The following is a 26,659-nucleotide window of genomic DNA, read 5'->3' as shown; positions in this document are numbered from 1 at the left end:
TGTAAATAACCTACAGTGTCAGGCGTCACAGAGCACAGGTAGCCCTTAGGTGAAAGAGTACATGCATACTTTGGCTTTGGATAGCAGAACAATCCACCAGGTTACCCATCCTTATAGTTACAGGCTCGCTAGCAGAGCTATCTCACACTTACAAATCCAAGCCTCAGATATCAAAGCTATTTCATGGGACATGCCGATCTGGCAGCCTAAGGCCTTAGACCCCAGAGCTATCTTTAAGCTATCCCTTATTTACATTATTCTTGCCACATAACTAATTACACATAACACCGATCAACCATGTGAGATGCCGAGGATCACACCAAGTGACAGCAAGGAGCAGGGACCTTCTCACCGGAAGCCGGTTGCTTGTATTGCTTTCTGCTACCACGCGTGTGTTTACTTATGTATTATACATCTTGTAATCTCAATATGCACAGTTCCCATTTTTAATTTATTGTATTCATTTCGCTTATGCTGCACATTGACTCTTGCATGGTGAATTTAAACCAAGGTGTCATTTGTACCGCTTGTGCTTGAAACTGGTGCAAAATCAACCCGCTGCAAAGTGCAATGCACTAGGTATCAAGTGCATTTTTGCACCCAATTAATAATCAAATCATAAACATTTATAAAGCGTGCTACTCACCCGTGCGGGTCTCAAGGCGCTAGGGGGAAGGGGTTACTGCTGCTCGAAGAGCCAGGTCTTGAGTAGTCTCCGGAAAGCGGAGTGGTCCTGGGTGGTCCTGAGGATGGTGGGGAGGGAGTTCCATGTCTTGGCCGCCAGGTAGGAGAAGGACCTCCCACCCGCCGTGGTGTGGCGGATGCGAGGGACGGCGGCGAGAGCAAGGTTGGCGGAGCGAAGAGGACGGGTGGGTGTGTAGAAGCTGAGGCGGCGGTTGAGGTATTCGGGTCCCTTGTTGTGGAGGGCTTTGTGTGCGTGGGTGAGGAGTCGGAAGGTGATCCTTTTGTTGACGGGAAGCCAGTGCAGGTGTCTCAGGTGGGCGGAGATGTGGCTGTTGCGGGGTATGTTGAGGATGAGGCGGGCGGAGGCGTTTTGAATTTGTTGCAGACGTTTCTGGAGTTTAGCGGTGGTTCCTGCGTATAGGGTGTTGCTGTAGTCCAGGCGGCTCGTGACGAGGGCGTGGGTCACGGTCTTTCTGGTGTCGGCGGGGATCCAACGGAAGATCTTTCGGAGCATGCGGAGGGTGAGGAAGCAGGAGGATGATACGGCGTTGACTTGTTTGGTCATGGTGAGAAGTGGGTCCAGGATGAAACCGAGGTTGCGTGCGTGGTCAGAGGGGGTCGGTGCGGTGCCAAGGGCCGTGGGCCACTAGGAGACGTCCCAGGTGGTCGGGGTGTTTCTGAGGATGAGGACTTCCGTTTTGTCTGAGTTCAGTTTCAGGCGCCTGAGTTTCATCCAATCTGCGACGTCTTTCATTCCATCTTGCAGGTTGGTCTTGGCGCTGGTGGGGTCCTTGGTGAGGGAAAGTATCAGTATCAGTATACCTCTGTGTTAAAATATTTCGCAACGACATGCGTAAAAAGGTTTTGCAGTTTTGCGCTAGTTTTGCGCCAGTTTTGCCTGCACTAATAGCGCTTGCACAGGGATCGTTGCCACTCTGACAACGAAGCGAGTGACATATGCTGTCGTAAGGACCCTATATATTCCTTAATACACAATCTTGCGCCTCTCTTTTCTGCTTTCTCTCACCCTGTCTGCTCTTTCTTAGTTTTTTCTTCTCACCCTTATTTCTTCTCACCATTACACTAATCCTAGCACTGTCCCGTACAAGGGTGGTTTTGTTACATGTAGAACCACCTCGAGAAGCCCTTGGAGACCTCTCCTACTACCACAGGAGGTCTGAGCCCCGTCAAGAATGCCTGGATTTTTATTCTTCCTGAGAGATCCATTAGAAGACCTGTTGATTTTTAAAAAAAATATCAGCCAGAGTTTCGATGGATCCTGCAAACTAAAACCTAGAAAAAGGAGGCGTCTCCTTTGTGGATTCAATTATTGGACAGGTGCAATACTAACGAAGATTTTGGGCTTGAACATGCATCTGGATTAGGCAATGTTAATGTACTTCACTGCGGTTCCAAAGCCCTTGGGCCGATACAATGGCCATCAGCACCATGCACTGAGTGCCCAAGACATGTTACAGGTGCATCAGTGTTTACAAGTTTCTTTGAGAATCACAGCCAGTAACCCCTCCCTTGAAGTTACACTGAATTACAAGCGTATCTGCTATGCGCGGTAAATCACATGTGAGGGTTTCACAAAGCTAAATTATGGGCACAGGGAGATTAAGGCCCTGATTTAAACTTTTTGGTGCAAAACTGCACTAACACAGTTTTGCACCAAAAAGTTTAGCACCGGCTTGCACAATTTCTGTGCACCAGCCGGGCACCATTTTTATGGAATGGTGCAAGCCGGTGCAAAGGGTAGGCTAGCGTAAAAAAAATGACATTAGCCAGGTGGGGCTGGCGGTATGGAAGAAGGGGTTTTTGCACCAAAAAATGACGTTAGGCAGGTTAGAGTAAAAAAAAATGACTCTAACCAGCCTAGTGTAATTTTCTGACGCAAAACCATCCATACCACATGTCTCCTGCCTTAGAAAAGACAGGAGTCATGCCCACCACCCCAATGGTCAGCGGGCATGGCCATTGCACCCAGTGCCATGTAGGGGGGCCCACTTCATGGCCCCAATGTCACTTAAAACAAATTAAAATACTTACGTGTACTTACCTCTACTTACCTGAGATGGGGTCCCCCATCCTCCGCTGTCCCTCTGGTGTGGGAGGGGGTGTCCCTGGGGCCTGTGGAGGGCACCTGTGGGCTTATTCCATGGTGTTCCACCATGGAAATAGGCCCACAGGTACCCTAACGCCTGCCCTGACCCTGGCGTTAAATTATGGTGCAAAGCAAGCTTGGCACCATTATTTGACCCCTCCCCCCATGCCTGATTTTAGCACGGGGATAAATATGGCGCTAAGGCCATAGAGTCATTTTTAGCACGGGAACTCCTACTTTGTATCTCAGTGACGCAAAGCAGGTTTACACATCTAAAAAATGACTTTAACTCCATAGATTTGGCGCTAGGCGGGTCTAGCACCAAAGTATAAATATGGAGTTAGTTTTGCACCAAATTTGCGTAAAAAAAAAAAGACTCACATTCGGCCCAAAACAAGTATAAATATGCCCCAAAGCGGTTTCTCCCAGAATCACAGGATGTTGAGCAGATGCCCAGTCTCTGACCTGGGGCCAGTTGTAGCAAGCAGTTTTGCCCATTCTGTGTCTATGGGAAAATGTGTTCGTACATATGGCCCCTGGTTCTCTCAGATCCGAAGTCGGGAGCCCTGGTGGTTGCACCACATCCTCTCGCTGAAATACATATTTGCATATGGGCCCATCAGTAGTTTAGTACTCTCCTCTGAAATTAAAATAATATCACTGAAATACAAATATGCATGTACGCCCATCGCAGCTTAGCCTGCGCCCTTCTCTGAAGTTACACTGAAAGTCACTGAACTAGAAATGTGCATGTGTGCCCATCGGCACCTTAGCCGGCGCCCTCCTCTGAAGTTACACTGAGTGTCACTGAAGGGCATGTGTGCCCATCAGCAGCTTAGCCTGCGCCCTTCTCTGAAGTTACACTGAATCTCACTGAACTAGATATGTGCATGTGTACCCATCGGCACCTTAGCCGGCGCCCTCCTCTGAAGTTACACTGAGTGTCACTGAAGGGCATGTGTGCCCATCAGCAGCTTAGCCTGCATTAGTCCTCCAAATTTACACTGAATGTCACTGAAGTGCATGTGTTCCCATCAGCAGCTTAGCCAGCGCCCTCCACTGACGTTACACTGAATGTCACTGAAGTGCATGTGTGCCCATCAGCAGCTTAGCAAGTGCCCTCCGCTGACTTTACACTGAATGTCACTGAAATTCCAGACTGCATGTGTTCCCTTCCGCAGCTTAGTCAGTACCCTCCTCTGAAGTTACAAACACTGTTACTAAGGGATCAGGGCCTCTACGTCAGAGTGTTGCCTACAGAAATATTGCATGACATAAGTATTGTGTCCTAAACATTGTTTACAAAATTCTTGCCTTATTGAGTGTGGGCTTTCTATTATTAACTCAAATGTGTCAATATTTTTATCAATGATATTTGAAACACAATATTTATGTCATAGGATATTCTGACAGGATATAATGGATAAAGTACCCACTGCTATACATTAAAAGGATATTGCAAGTCACCGAGGAGTTCCAGAACCATATTTAGCCACAAGGCTGAAGGAATTGGGGATAGAGCACCATATATACTTAATCATGGTGTACTCGCAGGAAAATGTATTTTATTTTGGTTTTTGTTTTAAACACACTACTGTTTACGTAATTGCTCTCCTTTTTGTTTTCATTGTTCTCTCATAAAGGTGTCATGTGACAGCCACATATGTATATAGAATTTTTTATAATATTAATTTACAGTGATTAAACATATAATTATAACTTTTCTTATTATTACATAAGAAATCTGTGTTTTTTCAACTCGACAAATCTTCAAGCTTCAAACTTAGCTTCCATCAACAATTCATAATTCTGAACGTTTAGTATGGTGAGTACTAATTCAGTTGCCATCTTTTTTGAGCACATGAAAAACTCAGAATTCACTGATAATATATATTTTTTAATTATACCATTATTCACTGTATAATGCAATAATAAGTAGTTCTGAATGCATACCTGCCCGGTACATGATACTTTTATGAACAAACAAATACTCTAGTTATACTTAAACCTAGACATACATTTAAGGAACACAAAAAAAGGAGAGCAATGACTAATTCAGGATTGCTTTCTTAAAACATTGTTCATTAAAATAACTTCCCCTGAGGGAACACTACATTTATGTACATGTCGCATTTAGCATTTCAGCCAGTACCATAGTCGGAAGTCTTAGTTAGTGGTTCCACCACTCCACTGTGCACATAACCTCTCCAGGAGCTCAGCCAATGCGGAAGTTGCACTTGGTGTCCCTGTTTCACCAGCTTGTATGTGTTGTGCTCAGTAATTCAACCAGACCCATCCTTTCTAGTTCCACTTGGTTTCATTGATATAGCAACAAGTTCTGGCTTTGGGCCCCCACCAATGGCATGCCTTCATTGATCACTGCTGCACCAGTGTGCAGCTTCTCTCCCCTGAACTTCAATCACTTCCTTAGTCTGGCCACTTGGTTTCTCTACAACCTCAGACAGTGATTACCACCCTAGGGATGTAGAAACATCTGCATGCAGAACATCTGGACACAGAGACCAAAGTCTAAGGGCAGGACTGTATGTGATATTGTGCAATTTAATCACAATATTTCTGGTGCTTGTTTTTAAAAGTTGCCTTCAGCGAATCCCAAATTTCCATCACCTGGATTCCCTCAATCAAGTCCTACACCTCCCTGAATGCGTTTTGTTAATAAATATACGTTGAGTTCATAGGACGGTAACAGGAACTGAGAACTATTATGAGTCTGCACACCCAAGACACTGTTACAAAGTCACATCTTTAATGGTTTTCAAGAGGCAGAAGATTAGGGAGCTGTAAAAACTTGGGTAATGAGTTGCAAAGAATGTGAGTCCTTCACAAATAATAAATCTGCAACGTTCTCTTTCCTGGAAAAAAAGTACCCCATTGTAGCACCCGAGGCCTCTTGAGAGATGCAACAACTAAACACAATAAATGATTGTCCAGTAAGTGCCTTGTACATTAAAAAGGAAAAGTACTTCCATTATGCACACACTATTAAATACTATGCATTAATTGTAAATATGTACTATCAGATAGCTGGAAATACCTCTGGTGACACCCTCAGAACACGTTACGTCCGCGAAACATGTTGCTACAATACCACGACCTATACAAGATGCAACATTACAGTGTAAGGGCATGTCATTATCATTACGACAGGTCTAGTGGCTGTGCATCCTCTCACCACATCAGTAAAAGCAGAAACATGATGCAGTCCACCATTTCAATCAATAGGGACAGTATCAACATTCAATACTTTTCACGATAATATAAACTTTGCATTGTCAATCATCAACACTGCCAATAAAGCATTTTATTGAAAACATGAACCCGGAGTCTTATTTCTGCGTTCACTACGTTGCCACTACAGTTTTAGGACCAACCAACAGTGGTCCCTACGATCCAGAGTCTAAATGTAAAAGCACAGACTCCAGAAGCATTTTGAACCAACTTGAAAGTTCTCCCATGGTCAAGAATTCAATCCCCTGGAAGAGTTATGGTGAGTTCTCAGAAAACATTTCTGGAGTGCTAATGCCTTCCTACACCCCCAAAGCATTCTTCCTTAATTTTATGTGGTGCCCCTGCCCTTTTTAGGGGCACTACAAAGCCAAAGTGCTAATTTGTGGGGGCTTACTGGTACTTCTAAGGCTCTGGGCTTGAATGCGAAATGAGTGGTTGCTCCTCTGTTTTGAAAATGTTTTACTTTATGAAATGTGGTCTCATGCTGCATGTCGTTTTATTGGATACCTGTTTTTCTGTGCCCACTGGCATCCAGGTACTCTCTTTTAGTTAGAGCAGTGCAGGGAGCCCACCCCTATGCTGCTCAGCTGGCTCCTTGCCAGGCCATCACTACAATGGCCATCACTGCTACCGGTGCCAGTCCAGAAGCCAGCTTCTTCTGTCTCCTAGTCTTTGAGAAGTGCAGGCTGGGGCTGTGCGTTGGGTGCTTCCCACTTCCCTGACACTGGCACATGGAGTGTTGAAGGACACCTAGCAATGTGGGAAGACAGTGGCACACCAGTTCTTGGTGTATTATGTCCCAGGGAAATGGGGTCTTCTAGGGTATATTCTGCTGCAATAAACCATGGGGAGTGGTTGCCAGCGCTGTTGTTCTTTCCAGGAAGGGGACCCCACTCTTACCCCTCTCCTTTTTCAATATGGAATAGAGTATGTAGTGAATTGTTGGGCTAGGACCTCCCTTGGGGGAAATTCAGAGATGTCTTTGGAGCGCTACACGTTCTGTTTCTTCTCGCTGCCCATAGGGCACTGAGCTTGTTACTGTGAACTATCCAACTGCACAAGCTCAATTTCACTTATCGTGGGCTTTCTATGCTCCTCCTTGTGTTCAGCCTTAGCCACCATGTGCATATTCTTCAGGTTTCCTGGCCTCCAAATTGGCGTCCCCATTGGGGAGCCCGGTTTTGCTTCTCACTTGCCAGACCTGTTTTCTGGCTGGGCTCCTGGCTCTGGGCTGCACAAAATGGAAGCCTCTCACATGCAGCTCACACATGTCCACACATCATTTGTGTCTATCCAGCTCAGAGCCTTTTTTACTCTTGCTATGCACCATCAGCCTTACCTTAAAATGGGACACTGGTGGTTGCGCACAGTCTATTTCCACAGAATATACTGTAAGTGAGACTAAGTTGGGGAGACTCACTCACAGTAAAAATCCAAAAGGTGTTTAGTCAATAAGTAGAAAATCCAGCTCGAATTCAAATGGGCAGAGGTCCTTTGCTACAGGAGCTCTCTACCCTGGGATGGAAGATAGGTCTGGTGCTTCGGTGCAGTGCTGGAAAGGACCTGCCTTGTCTCGTTGACATCCTGAACTAAGGAAACATATGCAGGTTGCCACTGGAAGAGCAAAGCTAATTCCCTGGAACATAGGGACTAAAATGATATTTAATAAAGAATGGATCCATCCTTAGACTTTTTTATGCACCAGGCGCAATCCTTTAAATGTAATATGGGCTTCAATCGGAAGATGGCAACGAGATCACAACCAAGATTTTGCAGGACTAAATTATGGTGTTCTCAAAGTTAGCCTGGCCGCAATATTTTGAATTACCTGCAATTTATTCTGATAGGAGGATCGAGACCAAGGGTGCACGCAATTGCTGTATTCCAAGCGTGAGCCAATAAAAGCAGACAGCGGTGTTTCCTGCTTCTGGCCAGTAATAGGCATGATTCTTGGTAGTTTTCTGACAAAGGACCAATACAATCCTCCTCATTTTCAACCAAAATGTGTTCCTGCTCTGGATGGCCTGGTAAAAAAACGAATGATGCTCTCTTCACCTTTTGGTTTGAGCTAAAAACTTTGCTCTGGCGGCTGAGCCCAAGCCCCTCTGTTGTTCCCCGTAAGAGATTCATTCAAGGTAACCATAAATAATGCTAAAATATTATTTGATCACCAGGATCTAGTGCTTAGGCTATATCGCATATAAATTGGCAACAATGGTTATGTCATGTTGCACATCCCTTAGCAAAGATGTGTCAAACTTTTATAGATGTGCTTAGATGCTATTTGCACACTTGTTGCCAATGTGTGTAATGAGCCAGATCGTTAGATCGGGCGCAGGTTTATTAAAGAAATTCGTATAGTGGATCACTGAATGTTGTCAAACAAAAATAATATCAATAGCTTCCTACTACTAATGTAACTTTCAAGAAACAAAGCCAACGTATTCACAATCCATTAGACAATGGACTATGGATTATGGATTTACTGTAACCATTTTTGGAGTAAATAACTACATGACCAGTACTTGATGACAGTAAAAATGTTTACTCTCTTTCTCTAATGGATAGTGAGTACATTGGGGTCCACATTTACAAGGCCCTAGCTGCACATTGCCCCACCTGAGCTTCATTTTTTTAATGCTCCGGTGGCAGAGTGTGCGGGCCCATATTTACAAGGCCAGACAAAGCCACCTTGCGTGGCTTTTCATGGCCTTGCATATATGGCCCCCTTTCGTCCATAACGCTGCATGAAAGGAACATTCCATGGGTGCTGCTTTAGGTGTTTCCACGCAACACTCATGGAACCTGACGGAATCTGACTCATTCCCAGATTTACAAGGCTGGGAATGCGTCATATTCCTACACCACGTCAGGGGTGGCATTAAAGTGGTGCCAAGGGGAGAAATAAGATTATTTATCCCCATTTCTTCCTCTTTCTATGTGTGCTGCATTATGCAGCACACATAGAAAGAGGAAAACACCATTAATGAGTGTTTATGTGCAGGAAGGTGTCCCTTCCTGCACATCTACAATTATCCCTGCAATGCAGGCACCCTTGCCCCATGGCACAAGGGTGCCTGCGTTGGCTTTAGGCAGCAGTTTGTGTGCCAGCACTGATCAAAGTATAGGGATGGGTCATATTTCTGTAAACACGACTCATCCCTGCACTTTCAAAATGACGCAGTGTGGCACAGGAAGCTGGCTTGCAGTGCCACACTACGTCGTTTCTTCGTAAATGAGGCCCTGGATTTGTTTCTTGACAATTACATTAGGTGTAGGCAGCTATTGATGTTACTTTTTGTTGACACCATTCAGTTCTCCACTTTACGAATTTCTTTAATAAGCCAGGGCTACATCACTCGTGGTGAAAAGCAGTGGTAGAGAAGATGTTTATGGCATAGTTCGCACCCGAAAATGGCACTGATGTATCTCTGAACATTTTCAAATCTTCTGTGCCTCATGATGGCTGTCTGAATAGATGAAAAGTATTTGACCCACTCTTTTTCTTTTCTTTGCATAGCATCGTGAGCAAACAATGAAATGCTTTTTCCTGTAAGCGAGTGCAGAACAATGTAAATGTAAATTAGCACTTGTATAGCGCACTACTCACCCGTTAGGGTCTCAAGGCGCTGTACTCATACCGCTATGGAACCCCTCCTGGCTTTTCCCTGTGAGGCACCCACTCCTGAGCACCCCCAGGGTGAAGCCAGGCATCCAAGCGCTGTTGGGGCCGTTGTGGAGATTAAGCAAGCTATTGCCCAGAGTTGCACCCATGAATTAGATTAGGCACAGAGGCGAGAATTATCTGGTCAAGGGGAATTGAGCCCAAGACCTGCCGAAGCGGGACTTGAACCCTGGTCTTGAGCCAGATCTCTGCTTCAGGGTCTGCCGCTCTAACCATTGAGCCACACTTCTCCACAAACAATGTATTTGAGTATTTCAAAATCAGTGTGAATGTTTGCTATTTCAAAATTTGGTGGCCCTAATATACGTCTTTTCTGTCGTGCATCCTTATTGTGCCCAGGTCTATAAACACCATAGTAAGCACCTTGAATTGTATTGGTCTAGTTCAGTAGAAACAATTTAAATTGGATTTTGAACTATTTTCTGGCATCCAAAAGGTGAGCTGGCTACTCCCTCTGCCAAAGTCCTCATTCCTCTGTGCATCTGCACCCTACTGAGTCTTCTAATTACAGTGGAGAAGGGGTTGAATGAGTTTACAGTTAGTTTAAGCAGCTGCTCTTAGGGTCCTGGATGATCCTTTGACCAGTGGACACAGGCCCTCTGAGCTTCATGGGGAGGTGGCGTGGTCTGAGGCCTCTGAGACAAAGGGGTGTGAAGTAGCAGCAGCATCCAGACCTTCCCAACCATCCTGAAACAATGCAATACCTCCATGTTCACGCTAGGGGAAACTCAGAAGCAAGTGTTCCCTCTTTGAAGGTCTTCTCGAAAAGCACCAGAGCCATGGGCTAAAAGCTCATGGTGTCCTTTCCTCTTCAGGGTGACTGTGAAGTGCATTCAACAAACTCCGAAGGAGAGAAATTAGCTTTATTCATTGTTGTGGTTACCTCAGGAAACACTCACTGCCCTTGGACTGTCATCGTGTTTTTACACATCAATGTCCATGACCTAAGTATGACCTCATGGCAGTGCTCCCTTAATGACCACTACGGTTCTCCTATTACACAACAAGCAGGCCTACTAAAGTCTGTAAGCCAAGACCTGGATTAGTAGTGTCTGCCACCCAGGAGCACCCGTCATTGGCTTTAGAGTTCTCCTAGCGTGAGCTGTACTGGGAAGAAGCAAAATAAATCCTTGTCAAGCACACTGCTCCAGCCCTGGCCTTCCAGATGTGAACAACTGGCTGTTGCTGCCTGGCCTGGTAGAAAGAGTACACACAGTCCCACACAGCCCTACTCCCAGCCCCTCAGTTATGCATATTCAGACAATGGACGGCAACATGAAGCCTTCCTGAGCCTTTGCTGATCCCGTCTGACCTTCTTGGGGATCAGGTGTTTACGGTGCATTGCAAGATCAGTAGAGGAGGGCACCACTGGTCCTAGCTGTAGCCCTTTTATGCAACCCAAAACACTAAGGGCCTCATTTACAAGGAGCTTGCACCACTGTTGCATAATTGTTTTGACACAGTAGTGGAACAATCAGTGCTCTACACTGCTCTAGATCTACAAACTGATGAATTGGGCCCAATTCATCAGTTTGTACAGGCCTGAGTCATTATACCTGCACCAGGTATAAGGTATGCAGGGAAGGGGTTCCCACATTAAAAGCCATGCAGGACTGATGCAGTGAAATTTACAACTTTTCACTGTGTCACTTGCTGACGTAACTGCATCCAAATTCTTACGCCTGCTCATACCAGGCATAAGGATTGACACAGGGCTTTTAACATAGGACTCTCCTCTGTGTTTTGACACATTTCTGGAGTTGCATCTGTTTTATGACTCTACTCCAGAAATGTGTCACTTTAGTGCCAACAGATGCATCAGAATTTCTGACACATCTGTGAATACTTGTGCCATGGCGCACTGTTTTGTAAATACAGCGCATATATGGCGTGGTTAGGGCCTTTGCAGCAGGTGCAAGAAATCTGACGCATCAATGCTGATGTGTCAGTTCTTGTAAATAAGGCCAGATGTGCATGCTGACCCTACCACCTGAAAGTGTAGTACAGGCTTGTGAGACAGTTGTTCAGAGGAAGAGGAGAGATAGTGAATGCCCTAACAGGACACAGGTGGGGATACCACTGTCTCCCAGGGGGACCTGTTGCTTTACCTTCCCATGGAAATCAGGCTCTTTATCAGGTTGGATCCTTAGAGGAGGACAAACCTTCTCAGCTTGTTACATAGAGCCAGATGTAGCAAGCGTTTTGCATGGTGCAAACAGCGAATTTCGCAGTTTGCGCCATGCCAAACGCACATCGCGATGCTCATTCCCATTTTGCGAGTCGGTAACCTGGTTACCGACTCGCAAAATGGGAATGCGACTCGCAAATAGGAAGGGGTGTTCCTCTTCCTATTTGCGATTCGCATCGCGATGTAGAATTACTTTGTGACCGCGAACGCGGTCGCAAAGCAATTCACATTTAGCACCCATTTCAAATGGGTGCTAACCCATTCGCAAAAGGGAAGGGGTCCCGATGGGACCCCTTCCCCTTTGTGAATGGCTCTGAAAACATGAAACATAAACGTTTCATTTTTTTGTGTGTATTGCAACTCGTTTTCCTTTAAGGAAAACGGGCTGCAATACAAAAAAAAAACCTGCTTTATTAAAAAGCAGTCACATGTCTCCAGCAGGCCACCATCCCTGTGAGTGCTGCGAATCGGAAGGGGGTCGCAAATTGCGACCCACCTCATTCATATTAATGAGGTGGGTCTTTGCGACCCCCTTTCGATTCGCAGATGGCGTCAGGGCCACCATCCAGCATCCGATTTTGCGACTCTCAAATTGAGAGTCGCTCAGACTCGCAATTTGAGAGTCGCAAAATCGGATTTTCCTACATCTAGCCCTTAGTGTGTTGAACTCTCTTCTGCTGGATCTCACATGTGCCTGGAGGCTCTAGCACTTTAAGGAACTCTCAAAAACAGCCTTCTTTTAGCCCCTCTCCTGTCTAACTATAAGTTTCCCACATTTGATGTACCTGTTTTACACCACCTTTTTTTTACTTTTATGCACAGTTTTACGATGCACCATTAATAAGGAATAATCTTCTACTTGAAACCTCCTAAACCAGTGGTTCTCAACCTGTGGTCCGGGGACCCATGGGGGTCTGCAAAGCCTCCACTGGGAGTCTGCGACTGCTTAGAATATTAAATAATATTAACAGATTAGGTCCCTAGATTTCAGTAATGACTCATTTGGGGGTCCCCTGATTCCATTAATAATTCAGGGGGGGTCCCTGGGTTCCAGTAATGATAAAGTGGGGGTTCACAGAAGTTAAAAGGTTGGGACCCACTGTCCTAAACAATATACGACTGCATGCAGTGGTGAAATTATAATAATAATGTCACCCAAATATGTTTAAAAGGCTCCAGTACTTTTTTCTCAATTTCTTACCCTTCACTGAGCGCTTTATCCACATTTTCATAGTTTTCTTCTTAGTTTGTAATGTTACCGTGTCACATCTTTATGTCGCTTATGTCACCTACATTTAGGGGGTCATTCTGACCCCAGCGGTCATGGACCGCCGGGGCCAGGGTTGGCGGGAGCACCGCCAACAGGCTGGCGGTGCCCCGCAGGGCATTCTGACCGCGGCGGTTTGGCCGCGGTTAGAAGTGGAAAACCGGCAGTCTCCCGCCGGTTTTCCGCTGCCCAAAAGAATCCTCCATGGCGGCGCAGCTCGCTGCACCGCCATGGGGATTCTGACACCCCATACCGCCATCCTGTTCCTGACGGCTCTGCCGCCAGGAACAGGATGACGGTATGGGGTCTGCTCAGCAGACACTGAAATTCGCGACAGGTGCAACTGCACCCTTCGCACCTTCCCACTCCGCCGGCCCCATTCAGAGCCGGCGTCTTCGTGGGAAGGTTGTTTTCCACTGGGCTGGCGGGCGGCCTCTTGGCGGTTGCCCGCCAGCCCAGTGGAAAACCCAGAATCACCGCAGCGGTCTGACGACCGTGGTGCGGTGTTCTGGCGGGGGTACTTTGACGGGCGGCCTCCGCCGCCCGCCAAGGTAAGAATCACCCCCTTAATGTCTATTCATGCGGATTAACCACACCACCCACACCATCCCCTGATGCGTGTCCTTTCCCTGTTACCTTTATTTAGCCTAATCTACATTCTTTACGACCTCAGAAGGGTCAAAGGCCGAGTTTGAACCTTTGACCTGAAATATTAGACCACTTGAAACTTATTAATCCACTTGAATATTCTTACAAGGTAAGAAAGTGCTGTCATGCAACGCTAAGAGTGAAGATTGGAGGGTCATTATTTGATTATTTAGCTGCGGTTTTTATATAGTGCTTCTTTTTTCCGCGGGTGTAAGTGCCCTTTACGGAAACCAACCAACGAGACTCTGTTCTTAGACTTACATAGAAAGATGCGCGCATGAGATACCAAGCTATTCAGGGCCATATTTATACTTTCTTAGCGCCGCATGTGCGTCATTTTTTGACGCTAGAACGGCGCAAACTTGCAAAATACAATTGTATTTTGTAAGTTTGCGCCGTTTTTGCGTCAAAAAACGGCCAATATGCGGCGCTAAAAAAGTATAAATATGGTCCCCAGTATCCTAAAAATACATAAAACAGTACTCAGCGTCTATGGGGTGGCTGAGATGCTCACGTTTATGAGAGACTGGAAATGATGTATCGAGAGTCCAGCTCCAGTGCTGGAATGCGGCAACAAGATTTGCTGCAAAATCAAATTCCGCAAATACAAAATGACATATCGATAAACTGTTTACTTTCCTTGTGCCAGAAACAAAATAATAACGTTGGGAAATGCAATCTGATTACGGCCTTTCAAGCACAATGATGAAGAAAACACTAAATCGCAGAACGGGTTACTGACTCACCCATGGTAATAGCGCTTAGCAGAACCAATGATTTATCTGTAAAGAGACATATTTAAATCTGTTTTATGTTTGACTAAGAACAGCCAAACGACATTGCTTTTACCTAACAAGGGTTGTTGAATACGTGGTGGGGTCACATATATAATCAATGCATTTCCTCATAGAGTCAAGTTTAAGCACCATCTACCCCACGTTGAAGTCACAGCAGCCCAAATCCGAACCCCCTTCCCTGTCAGTCACTTCAGCCTACATTATGCCTTCGCCATTGTTGCTCATTCTCCGTATAGATAGAATCTTGATGCCATGAAAAAACATCACAGGAAGCCACCATCGATAATTTCCAGTGGGCTGAGACGCCAATCTCATCAAAATGTTGCTGACGGCTCTGCAAATGCTACTCTATGCTAGATAATAAGAACTCTACTATGTTGCTAGGCAACGTCAACCTTCTAGTCTCCGCGAATGCTTGATGCTCGTTATTGGATGTTGAAGTTTGACCGTATCTATCAGCTGGCCCTTGCACTCTGCACCTACCCAGGAAGTGTATGAGGGGCTAGCCGCAATCAAGCAATATTTTAGTAGTGCTTCAGGCAGTAAACTTAACCCTGGTGAACTAAGGGATCCCTGACAGAATATTGGATCCAAAAATGTCATGTGGACAGAATATCCTGTCCAAAATATCTGGGACCAAAATATCGAGATGGTAAATGCAAGTAGGTAAGTATAGATTTACTATTCTTAACTTCACAGCTATGTAGCATGAAGATATATATATATATATGGTGTATTTGTTCTGAATTTATTACTACAATAAATTGCTGACAGAGGATTCTTATTTGAGACTTTCTTGGATTCCTTTCTCTCAACCGAATACGATCCCCGGGACATTGTGCAGCCGTCCAGTGATTTACCTTTCACTGGGTTTGATTTATATATATATATATATATATATATATATATATATATATTTTTATATATATATATACATATATATATATATATACTATGAAAAACGGCTCGTTCAAATGGCGTCGCGCTCGCAGTACCGGTGGAACTTGAAAAAGACCTTACGGTCGAAACGGGTTGTTCGTTTGTTTCAAGTCTTGGAATAAAACAAGATTTATTGATACCTTGATGGAGTGCACTGCCAATCTTTGGTTTACACACACACACACACACACACACACACACATGCACACATATCGCCTAGGTATATATATGTTGAGTTATATATAGAAAAACTTTACTTACTTATACAAACATACCTTTACAGTATTTTTGACCTCAATATTCTTGACATGATATTTTGACCCACAATATTTTTGGGTCCAATATACTTGTGAGTGTTGTGGATTCCGCAGCACTTACTGATTCCTGGGGATCCATGGACTCTACTGCACAAAACATAGCATACATGCACACCCGCTTGCAGTGTGGAATGAGAAGGCTGCTTCCTTAGACAGTCTCCATATGGAGAGATGCCTCTTTTCCAGGTTAATTGTCTCTAGATACAAAAATCTCAGAGTTCGAAAATTGGGAAAAAACATTTTTATAAAAATGTTCAAATAAGTACAGGTAACTATTAAGCATTAAGGGAAATATTTCCTAGGTTGTCCAGAAGCAAACGTTTTGAAGGTCATAGTAAATGACCTTAGCACAGCAGTGTAAATGTAAGACGTCTAGATGAATAGTCTCTCATTTCTAAGCACTGTAGTCAACACTGATGTTTGTCTTTAGGTCAAAAGCACTTCTTCACGATGCTCAGAGCTGTTTGGTTGCCACTGTTATCATCTTGACTCATAACATAAAACAGTATTTCTACTTTCAGTTTCAGTACAAAACATTTCCACCCTCCTATTTTGCATCTTATCACGTATTAATTTGAAGATCGATTGCGGGGTTCGCCAGAGACTTAACACTACCTTTTCAGTCTCCTCCTTTCCTCTTTGGATATTTACTTCAATCTTCAGGCCCCTTTCTCAAACATATCATGTTAATATATGATGGTCTTCCTAGGTCTCAGGTTTTTCTTATGGTGACTTTTGCCATTACCGAGGTTTCTGCTTCTAATAGTTGTTTCCAACCCATTTTCTCCAGTCACTTGATAAATTCCTGTAGTTCACTGGCAATGTCACATTAATACTTTACTTGTGCTTCTTCCAAAGACCACTTGTTTTCTAACTGAAGACAACTTTTGTCATCTATGGATGGGTTTCTGATGTCCTTTCCTTTCAGATTCTTCTTCCAGATACTGTGAAAAAATTCAGATTTACTTCTTGAAGGCTCTCTATGAATTCAGGTTTCTCTTATTCATTACTTTTCCAATCCATCATTTTTCATTCTGACAACTCTTCATTTTCACTTTTCTCTTGATGATAGCATTCTCCACATCTCTATTTTTTTAAAACTTTAAATGGCATGTTTCAATTCCAGAGTGCCCTTTTGGATTCTAGATGTGTCTTTGAAATGACTCCACCCATTTCCAGGTTTAGGTTTCTGGTGGAACGGACTAAGTCCAAGGTTTACCTTTCTGATTACTGTTCCTAATTCAAAAGATTTTCCTTCTAAATACTCTTTCAAAGACAGAGATTTATTCTCGTGATGAGTCCTCCAAAATTCTAAGTTGATCATTCCGAACTTTCATTAAAGTCTGAGGTTTCCCTTTTCGATTGAGCCTCTCAAGTAACATGATGATTTTTTCCAGTACATCACCTTATGAAATAGCCTTACCGTTCTGATTGCTCTTTTTAGGCACAGGTTTGTCTGATTTGTCCACCTATCTTTTCGGCTTACCTCTGACTGCTTCACCCAGGTCACAAATTTATATTTCTGGTTGGTTGACAGTATTCTAGATTGATCTTTCATATTACTCTTCCTTGGGTACAGGCATAATGTTTTGCTGCTTTGACCTAAGACAGATGTTGAATTTTCAGATGGGTCTCCACAGTTACAGTAGGTAGCTGCCTGATATTTGGAACATTCAGTAATTTATTTACTGTTCCTCTCCTTGCTCCTGACATCATACAGTCCTGAGAAGAACAGAATATCCCTAAAGAGTTTGAAACGTTGTCAAGAGCTTGGCACACCAATTAATACAAACTGCATTCAATTGTTTTCATCAAATTTATTAATGTGTTACAGAGATATGAATCAGAATCACAAATCTTTATTTGCCATAAAAGAACATAAAAGAATATCACAATGTACAATAGTATAAAAATGATCAAAATGGCAAGGATCAATAAAAAGGATAACATTTTCTAAAATGAATTTAGTAACAATGCAATGAATACAGACCAGCCATATCCCTTAATGATGAATAGAACCCCTATTCAATAATTGATATCCCCGTCATATCTATCTCACAGATCTAAAAAGCAAGGATAATCTGCAGGGACAGCCCTTTGACAACCTTTCAGGAGGTTAATCATTTTTGCCTGAGCCGCCACATATGAAAAAAAAAGCGTGGGACAGCAATACAATGAATTGTTTGGCATCACTTCTCCAGATCCTAATTGCTGATCTCCAGTCCTTGATTGCCAGGTTACAGCTTAGCAGTAGAATACACTTCCTTCTGAACCCATGGTAAACCAAACAAAAAATACAACATGATCTATGGTTTCAATCACCTGGGGACAGAAACCAATAGATCCTTTGGGTGCACGTAGCCATTTTGCGGTGACGGAACATATGGGCAAGGTCCCTACCCGAAATTTCATATGTAATGTTTTGGCTACAGAAGGCTCAATCTTGTCCACACATGTCAACATATTTGAACTCAAGAAAGAAGGAAGTCAGGTTGCCCATCCTAGCCTGCCGTATAATCACATAATCAAAATAGCCCTGTATATAACATTTAGTGATTCTTTCGGGACCCCAGTAGCTTCTGTGGGGGTGGACCAAAGTTTTCTACTCCCAATCTTGGTCCGACGGTGATTTACAAACCTAAGCTACGGGAACTTAGAAGCCCCAGAACAACATCCAGACCCCGTCGGTATGACAGTAGTTCTGGGGTCGTCCAAATCATCCACCAATACAATATCAGTTTAAGACATGCTTTAACGGCAAAAATCTGAGGCCCAGGTCAAGTTGTAGGGGAATAAGCAGGTTACAAATGGGGCGTTAATAGGGAGTCGCAGGAAGTGTTTTTTTAACATCTCCAGGCTTCTTAAATCCTTGTGGGCTTGAAGATTATATATTTGGAGGGCTGGAGATACTGCGCAAAATAAGAAGCCTCATTGCAACCTCACAATGCCCCCTGTGATTTTCTCCAGCTTTAGTGTACACTTTTGAATGAGGGATAACCAGCCAAACTGCTCCTAGGCATAACCCCTAGATAATCAAACATGTGTACACTCTCTAGGGAGGAAGGCACCATTTAAAGTTGGATGGGAACTAGCTGATGGGCAGGGATTAAAAGCCATATACTTAGTTTTACTGAGATTATTCTCCAGGCACCTCTGCTTGCAAAAGATCGCAAATTCGTCTAGGAGCTTCTGTATCCCCATTGGAGATTTTGAAATGAAAAGAGTATCGTCTGCAAACAGAAGGCCCGGAACCTTTCCACTGGCTAAATTCAGGGCACCATTCTCAGACAACCCAAGCTGGAGCACCAAATCACTAATATATAGAAGAAATAGGGTTGAGACTAGCACACATCCCTTCTTCACACCCCGATTGACTGGGACACAGGCTGTCAATATACCCTGAGGTCCACATCTGACTTAAGCGAAGTTGTTAGTGTTTAGCCTAATAGTAACATTAAGAAGCTATTTCAGGATACCTATTTCCACCATGACTTCCACAAAGACTTCTTGGGTACAAGATCAGAAGTGGACTAGAGGTCCACAAAGATCAAATATAAGGGCACGCCCAAGAGGGTAATGTATTTCCAATAAAACAATTGAAGACTAAACACCTGGTCAATGGTGCTAATACAATTCCCAAAACCAGCTCGGAATGGAGACAAAATTCCCACAGAAGCTTGCCAGTTAAACAGCCTTTCCAGTATGATCCTGCTAAAGAGTTTCTGGGAACTATCAATAAGGCTAATGGGCCTGTAGGTAGATGGAAGTGACCTAGAACTAAGGTGGCCAGGGTGGCCAGATTGTGAAATCTAAAACCTGGGACATTTTGCAAAAATAGAAAAGGGACTACAACCTTACATCAACCGAAGGGCACAATGACAGCGCTCATCAACACAAAAATACGCACACCAAGGCACTAAGGAACTAAGGAAATAAATAAGATGCAGTATTTTAAAGAAGGTATCATATCTGTTAATTAAATTGCTTTCAGTAGCAGCTGATAGTTACCTTTAGATTCTATCTAAAAACCGAGACTTGTCCCAAATTTCCAGAAATCTGCTGAGAAAGCTGCTGGAAAACGGAGACTGTCCTGGAAAATACGGGATGACTGGCCACCCTCCCTAGAGCCCTTTTTATAAATCGGGATTATCTCTGTCCCAGTCCATGATCGAGGCATGGGAGTTCCGCTCATTATGGCATTAAACATCAGTGCAAGTAGGGGAACCAGATATCCTTTTCAGCCTTAGAGAGCTCCCCGGGGAGCTTATCTAGCCTTGGTGCTTTATTAGGGGTAATCCAACCTATTGCTTTGCTAATTTTGCCGATGGACATAGGCCTAGCTTCTAGGGCTTCAAGCCTGGGGTGGAATCTCCTGGGGAAGCACTTGGTACAATACCACCCCAGAAGTGACCAGTCACCCAACAATCTCACGGAGATACATTTCCAAAAGATGTTTGTTTTTAATGATGTGATCTTTTTTCTTCAATGTACTTTCTCTTCATTGGGACACTATGCACTGTCATTTGTGTGCATTGTGTTATTCGTTTTTTCCCTTTCAAACACCATCTACTTCTACAAAAATTGTCTTCAGAGAAAAAAACTGTTTGGCAGAAGTGTTTTTGCATTATTGTTTCCCTTGAGTATGAATTGTCTGATTCATAAATATGTATTGTAATATATACCAGGTGTATTGCTTAAGCAGTTCCAAAGTATCTCTTTTAGCTTTCTGGTCACAGGGTTATCTTTTTCAAGCGCCTGTGAAATCTTACATTAATCTTTTGAATGGCACCTCCTAATTCCTATTATAAACTCCTATATCTCCTACTGTATGTCAGGTGTATTTTTCTATTGGATCATTGTAAGTCCCAGTTTTATATTAATGCGGAATCATCCTAAAGTTCCAGGGTCAACTTTACGACGGCTCTTCTTTGGTTCGTCATTTCAATCGTATGGATTCATTGCAACTGTTGCATCCATTGCTTTTTCAATGTTCCACTATTGGTTTGCCTGCGTTCGGTGTATCATGTTGCTCTTTATTTAAAAGACCATTTGCTCCCTGGGCAGAGCCCTATGTTACTAATGTAAAAAAAGCACCCCCTAAAGTTTATGAATATCTGACTTTAATGGAGTACCACAGTCAATCAATCAAGAGTCGATTGCCTGGTTGAGCTTGGTTCAGCCCCCTTTGGGCGCACCCAGGTCAAGGTGTACCCCTCATGTGAAATCAATGAATCCTTCCACAACATTGTAGAGTACTGTGTGCCTAAAATACTGAATGCCGGCCATATAAGGGCAAGTTTTGTGACATGATCACTCAACAGTCCCTCTCCCTGCAGCATCATGTCTTTTTTCACTATTCTTGCTTAGCTGGGGAGAATACACAAACTCCCCACTCATAAAAAACCCTTTTCAGGAAGTATGTGGAAACTTGTGACAATGCCCTGCCAGAATCTACAACTCTATATAAGAATATAAGAAGTTGTTTTTTTGTGTCTAATCCGGTAGCTGGAATCCACATTCCGCTACTGGCTAAAGTAGGAACTACTGATTAGCAGGCCTCTAAATTGTCAAATATTGCTCCTGACTTTTTTTTGGTTCTAGACCTGTGACCATCTATGCCAAGAACTGGAAAATACTTTCCCCATTAAACCATTACATCGATGCTTTGCTCACCTTTGATTTAGCCCTGCATGGCCCTTGCAATAGTGCTTTCTGGATTTTGCTGCCCATGTTCCTCAGGCTAAGACCTAGTCTGAAGAAAGATCTGCCTTCCTTCTTGGACTTTTCTAGTTGAAACTCCATTTAGCGAAAGGAGACCTTTGAGGAGGTTCAACCCTAGTACTGGGAAAGTGTATATCAGGTACACTTTCAGGCCTTTCTATGTGGGCAGATGAACTAGTGAAGTTTATCTAGCAATCGTTTTTCTAGGTGTTGTTGTGCTGCATAACCTATTGTGACATCCATTCATCTCTTGCTATTTCACAACCAGTTTAATTTGCCCATTGTCATCATTTCAAACCCAGCAGTTTTGTTCTTGGTGTTTCCTTGATTTAAATCGCAAGGCCAACAAGGTTGACAAGGTTGACCCCCACACCACCAGCCTTTCTCTATTCTTCATATGTGGATAATTTCACTCAAACTACAGGAGCAAAAGAAGAGACATAAAACACATAGATAACGTCACAAGAAATGGCATTATATGACCTTTAACTCCGGATGACGGACAATGGTATTTTTCAACTATATTTATTGAAACGTCAGTGCTTCCTCTTGTTGATAAACAATGATTGCCAAAAGGCACAAGAGACTCCCTACAAAAGGTACCACAAGCTAAAGACACCACTTTAAAAGATCAGTAATCAGATTAGTTAAATCACAGGACTAGCAAAGCAATCCAAAAGGGTTTCAAGTTGCAGTTTAGGAATAGCAGGCGCTACTTATATCCTCTCCTAAATGTCACTTATGTACTCTGCTTTCACTGGATCTCCCACTCTGATTAAGTGCCAGTATTCAACCCATGTTTGCCAACCTAATGAAAACCAGCTAACAGACGCCTGCACCCGAAGCAAAGGCAGATGGATTACTTTGCTCTCATCTCTCGTCATCCTGCCAAAAGGAGACGTCATATCGTTTTGACTACATTGGTAGCATAGACTTGACTCTACCAGTGGGGCCCTAAATTCTCCTATCAAGAGCCCTTACTTGCATGTTACGGATTGTAATCCCATCCAGCAGAGCGCCTAATCCTGCGTAGCACGTGCGTGGGCTCGATGTCTTTTCACCCCACTGCCACGTGGTTCACACCTGGGGTTAACTCTTATCTTATTGTTATAAAGTTCTTCTTCTTCAGGGGGATAGTCCACTCTCTTTGTGGACCATACAGTGGTTTCCTATGTGGTTTTTCTCAAGCATTCATTGGGTCAATGCATCGGTTGAAGAGCACAGCAATTCTGTGGCATCCTTTTGGGTTGCCAGTGGAGAAGCTCAAAAGAGGTATATATAAATACGGCACCGTCCTCTTCATGGTTCCGGAGCACCGTTCTGGACAAAGCCAGGCCTGCGTCTCTGACCTGCACCGCCAGTCACGTGAGGGCACTGCGGATTCTGCAGAGCTGAACTGTGAGGAGCGTTCCTTCTTGTTATGGGTCTCAAGTCTCCTGTTGGGCCTAAGTATAAGCATTGATTTTCTTTCCTTTTGTGGAAAAAATAATAATATATATATATATATATATATATATATATATATATATATATATATATATATATTTATATATATATTGCATTCCCTCTTATTCCATCATTTAAATTGGGAAGCGTGGCCAATGCCTAGATTTCTTCTGATGCTTACAGTGCTTTATAAACACAATGAAACACACACCTAGGTGCATTCTTACAGCAAGTGTGTGGAACCCTGTTCCCACCACACATCCTCCCTCATTTGAACCTTCTATTTACTATTGGTGGAAATATGAAATGATCCTATTTTCACCATTTCCGGTCCTTACTATCCCCGCGGCTGCCCACTGTGTCCCTAAGGCGTCTGCTTTAATGGGGCATCTAACTTCCACGTCCAGACACCCTCACATTATACTTGTTTAGAAATGCAGGCACATATCCAATGTTTTTTGTGTTTTCCCTGCACAGTGACTGATGTTTTCCGACTCTTCACAGAGTGGTAACTCGCTGACTCATGAAGAAGGCTGACTCATGCTCCCCTCGATGTATTCCCTCTGCAGAGAGAGCGTCACATGGTTATCTTGCCCGTAACACCTAGAACAGAGCAATATGCAGACGGCTGGTAGCGCTGTACACAGTTCCATGGCAACAGAAAAGACAACTGTTTGCTTCGTATGGCGGCTGGCGCAGCTTCATGGAAATGAGCTGCCGCTCGCAGTGAGGTAAAATACTCTGCAGAGGTTTATAGCTACGGATATTCAAAACAAGCATTGGCAACGTCAGTAGATCTCACATTTCGGTCCTATTGGCTTTGCCAGTGTCTTTCGGCAATGCTGCATAGCATTGGCAAAATGTTGTGCAGCAAGGTCAAATGTGAAAGGATGCAAAACAAGCATTTGGAATGCAATGGCTCTCACGTTTTCTCGAGTTAGAGCTATTAGCGTTGAAAATTCCTAACTGGACCTTTCTTGCCACATAAATTGAAAACGAAAAGTAAAACAGTTAATATAAGCGAGTGGACTCAAAGCACCACGGCCCGCATGAGCATGAGAGCAAAGGAGAGACACAAAAGGAAAAGGAAGTTCGCTCATGGTCAAACGTATCTGCAATTGTGCAATTATCCGTGTAGCAGAGTCAGTGGTCAAGGCGGTAACAAAACTGCCCCAAGGAGTGACATACATAAAGCATTTACCAATGATAACAAAGGAGTTTTGAGAGGCAAGCCCATAAATGAGTGATAGTGATGGGCATGAGGTGGGTGTGGTTAAAAGCTCACAGATACATTACAACAGGCCCTAGTGCTTGTGCACTCGACCTAAAAGAAGGCGCCATAGTACAGCCGCAGAAGCCCCATCATTTTGTAGGCGGTCACATATGTGATGATGTATGCGCGCCTGTGTCATTAGGCATGCCCCTACAAAATGACACAGTGCCTTTTTTGTTTATCGATCCAAGTAAGCTCAGTAAATAAAAAAAAATAAAAAGATGTGTGACTAAAGCATTTTTTAAGGCAGTGAGGCCAGTAGCAATCTGCTGCTCTGTCTTCCTCGCCAAAATAAAAAAATAAAAATTGAGCAAAAAAAGGCGGTGGGCATGGAGTGCGATAGTGAAGTGGGCATGGGAGTGGAAAAACAGCACACAAAGGAGAACAACACATGGAATTGGGGAGTAGCAAGCAAGCCAGAAATAAGCAAGAAGTGCGAGGGAGGTTGGGAGAAAAACATATGAGGGAGAGCCTGCAACATGAAGGAGACAGCAGCACAGATTTCATGGGGGCAGGTATTTGGCAGGGTATGGAGCAGCATATACCAGCGGCGCTCCTCCGCTTTGGTGGAGGAATGTCGCCCCCCTCGCCAGTGAGCAGCAGAAGCTGCAAACCTTTTACAACAAAAGGATAATAAACCATGTTTATTATCCTTTTGTTGTTAAAGGGGCGAGGCCTTGTGGGATGACGAGGATGAGAGGAGTGCACTGTGCACTCCCCTCAGTGCACATGTGTGTTTAGCCGACCGTCTTGGACCAGCCAAACACACATACACACTGTGCTCTCTCCAACCTGGCACTGTGTTGCCAGGCTGGAGAGAGCAGGCACTGGCTCCCAGTTTTCCTGGGATCACCCTGGCTGGGTGCGCCCAGCCAATCCTAACACTGCTCTGAGCTGCATCAGGATTGGCTGCAGGGCAGGCTGGAAGCCTATGCCTGCTGAGGAGACGGAGGAGTGGCGGCGCGGCGTGCAGGTAAGTTTGAATGTTTTAATTTTATTTCCGAATTTAATGTTTTTGTTCCATCCCCCGCGCCGCCCCGCACCTTCAAAGCGAAGCGAGCCACAACTAGCATGTACGAGGGAGAGCTAGAAAACATGCATTCTAACTGAGTGCTTGAGCAAAAAAGTAAAAAGTAATTTACTAAAAGTGAGCTGTTGAAGGCTAGAAGCCAGTCAGAGAGATGGTAAATCAGAAATGCTTGAGGGGAGGGACAAACACAAGATGGACAATGAAAGCCATTGAATGAGAAGCAAGCAAATTAGAGTGACAGTAAAGCCAACCAATGGTAAACAATGGGCAAATTTGAGCCCCTGTTAATACTTGATAAGCCCATAATACCGGGGACTTCAAACCTGGGAGAGAGCATTCCAAGGGGGCACCAGACTCCGGCTAAAAGAAGCATGATGCTGTTAATAGGGCTTCGCTTTAAGCTGAAGATCATGACTAACAGCACACCACTCTGTAATGGGCCATCACTAACATTTTGTCATTTATATCCAAATTGGGAGTATATTTACAAATGGGAAGGGACTCCAAATATTCTTCAAAACCCCACCCCCACTTCTAATAATCACACTGTAAATACTTTTAGACGTTAGTAAGGCCTGCCTGACCAGAACAGAATGCTTGGCATTATGCATTTGATTGCATTTTTAAAACAGTAACAGAACTTAACTGCAATGTTATTTAAGTCCAGACATATTTAAACACTGACAAATTAATAGAATAATTGTGAAAAATTTGGAGGGGGAAGCCTGATTACTTTTTTCCCCCAATGGGAGGGAGGAGCATGGTATTAGGAAGTTTGAAGACCACTGCAGGTCTTTTGCAACCAGGATCGACCTAGACAGACACATCAAAGATAATACATTGCCTGATGGCTAAGCTGCCGCACTTAAGGCCTGGTTTCAAAACCTTATTTCTCCACTTGACTGAAACTCATGTGATTCAGGGCATCTCACTTAATCTCCCTACATCTAAAAATGTACATATATGAAGTTATCGTCCTAAGGACACTCAACTAAGATAATGCATTGCATGATGGCTAAACTGCCGCCCTTAGGGCCTGGGTTGAAATCCTGATCTTGCCACTTGATTGAAACTCGTGGTTCTTTACAACTCGCTTAATCTCCCTGCACCTAAACATGTAAATATGTGAAATGAAATGGCACATATGTAATGGAATTGTTTAACTTAAAAATGGCCATCACCACTTAATGCAGTCTGTCTAGGATCATCCAGCTCGTCTTCTATTAGTCGCCATCTTTGTTCATGTTATATAAATATATAAAAAATGCTTACTACAAATACTTTGGTTCCAGTGGACCCGGGGTCTTC

At 43.8% G+C, this 26,659-nt stretch overlaps 1 protein-coding gene across 3 annotated transcripts in view; it reads left to right on the top strand.

The window, feature by feature from the left end:
- Nucleotides 1–26,659, top strand: part of KCNK10 (potassium two pore domain channel subfamily K member 10) — a 358,851-nt gene that overhangs the window by 28,622 nt on the left and 303,570 nt on the right. The window lies entirely within an intron of this gene.

Source organism: Pleurodeles waltl, chromosome 9, assembly GCF_031143425.1.
Source record: "Pleurodeles waltl isolate 20211129_DDA chromosome 9, aPleWal1.hap1.20221129, whole genome shotgun sequence".
Taxonomy (NCBI): Eukaryota; Metazoa; Chordata; class Amphibia; order Caudata; family Salamandridae; genus Pleurodeles; species Pleurodeles waltl.
Note: the sequence above shows the minus strand (reverse complement) of the source record. Positions and strands in the feature narration are given on the sequence as shown.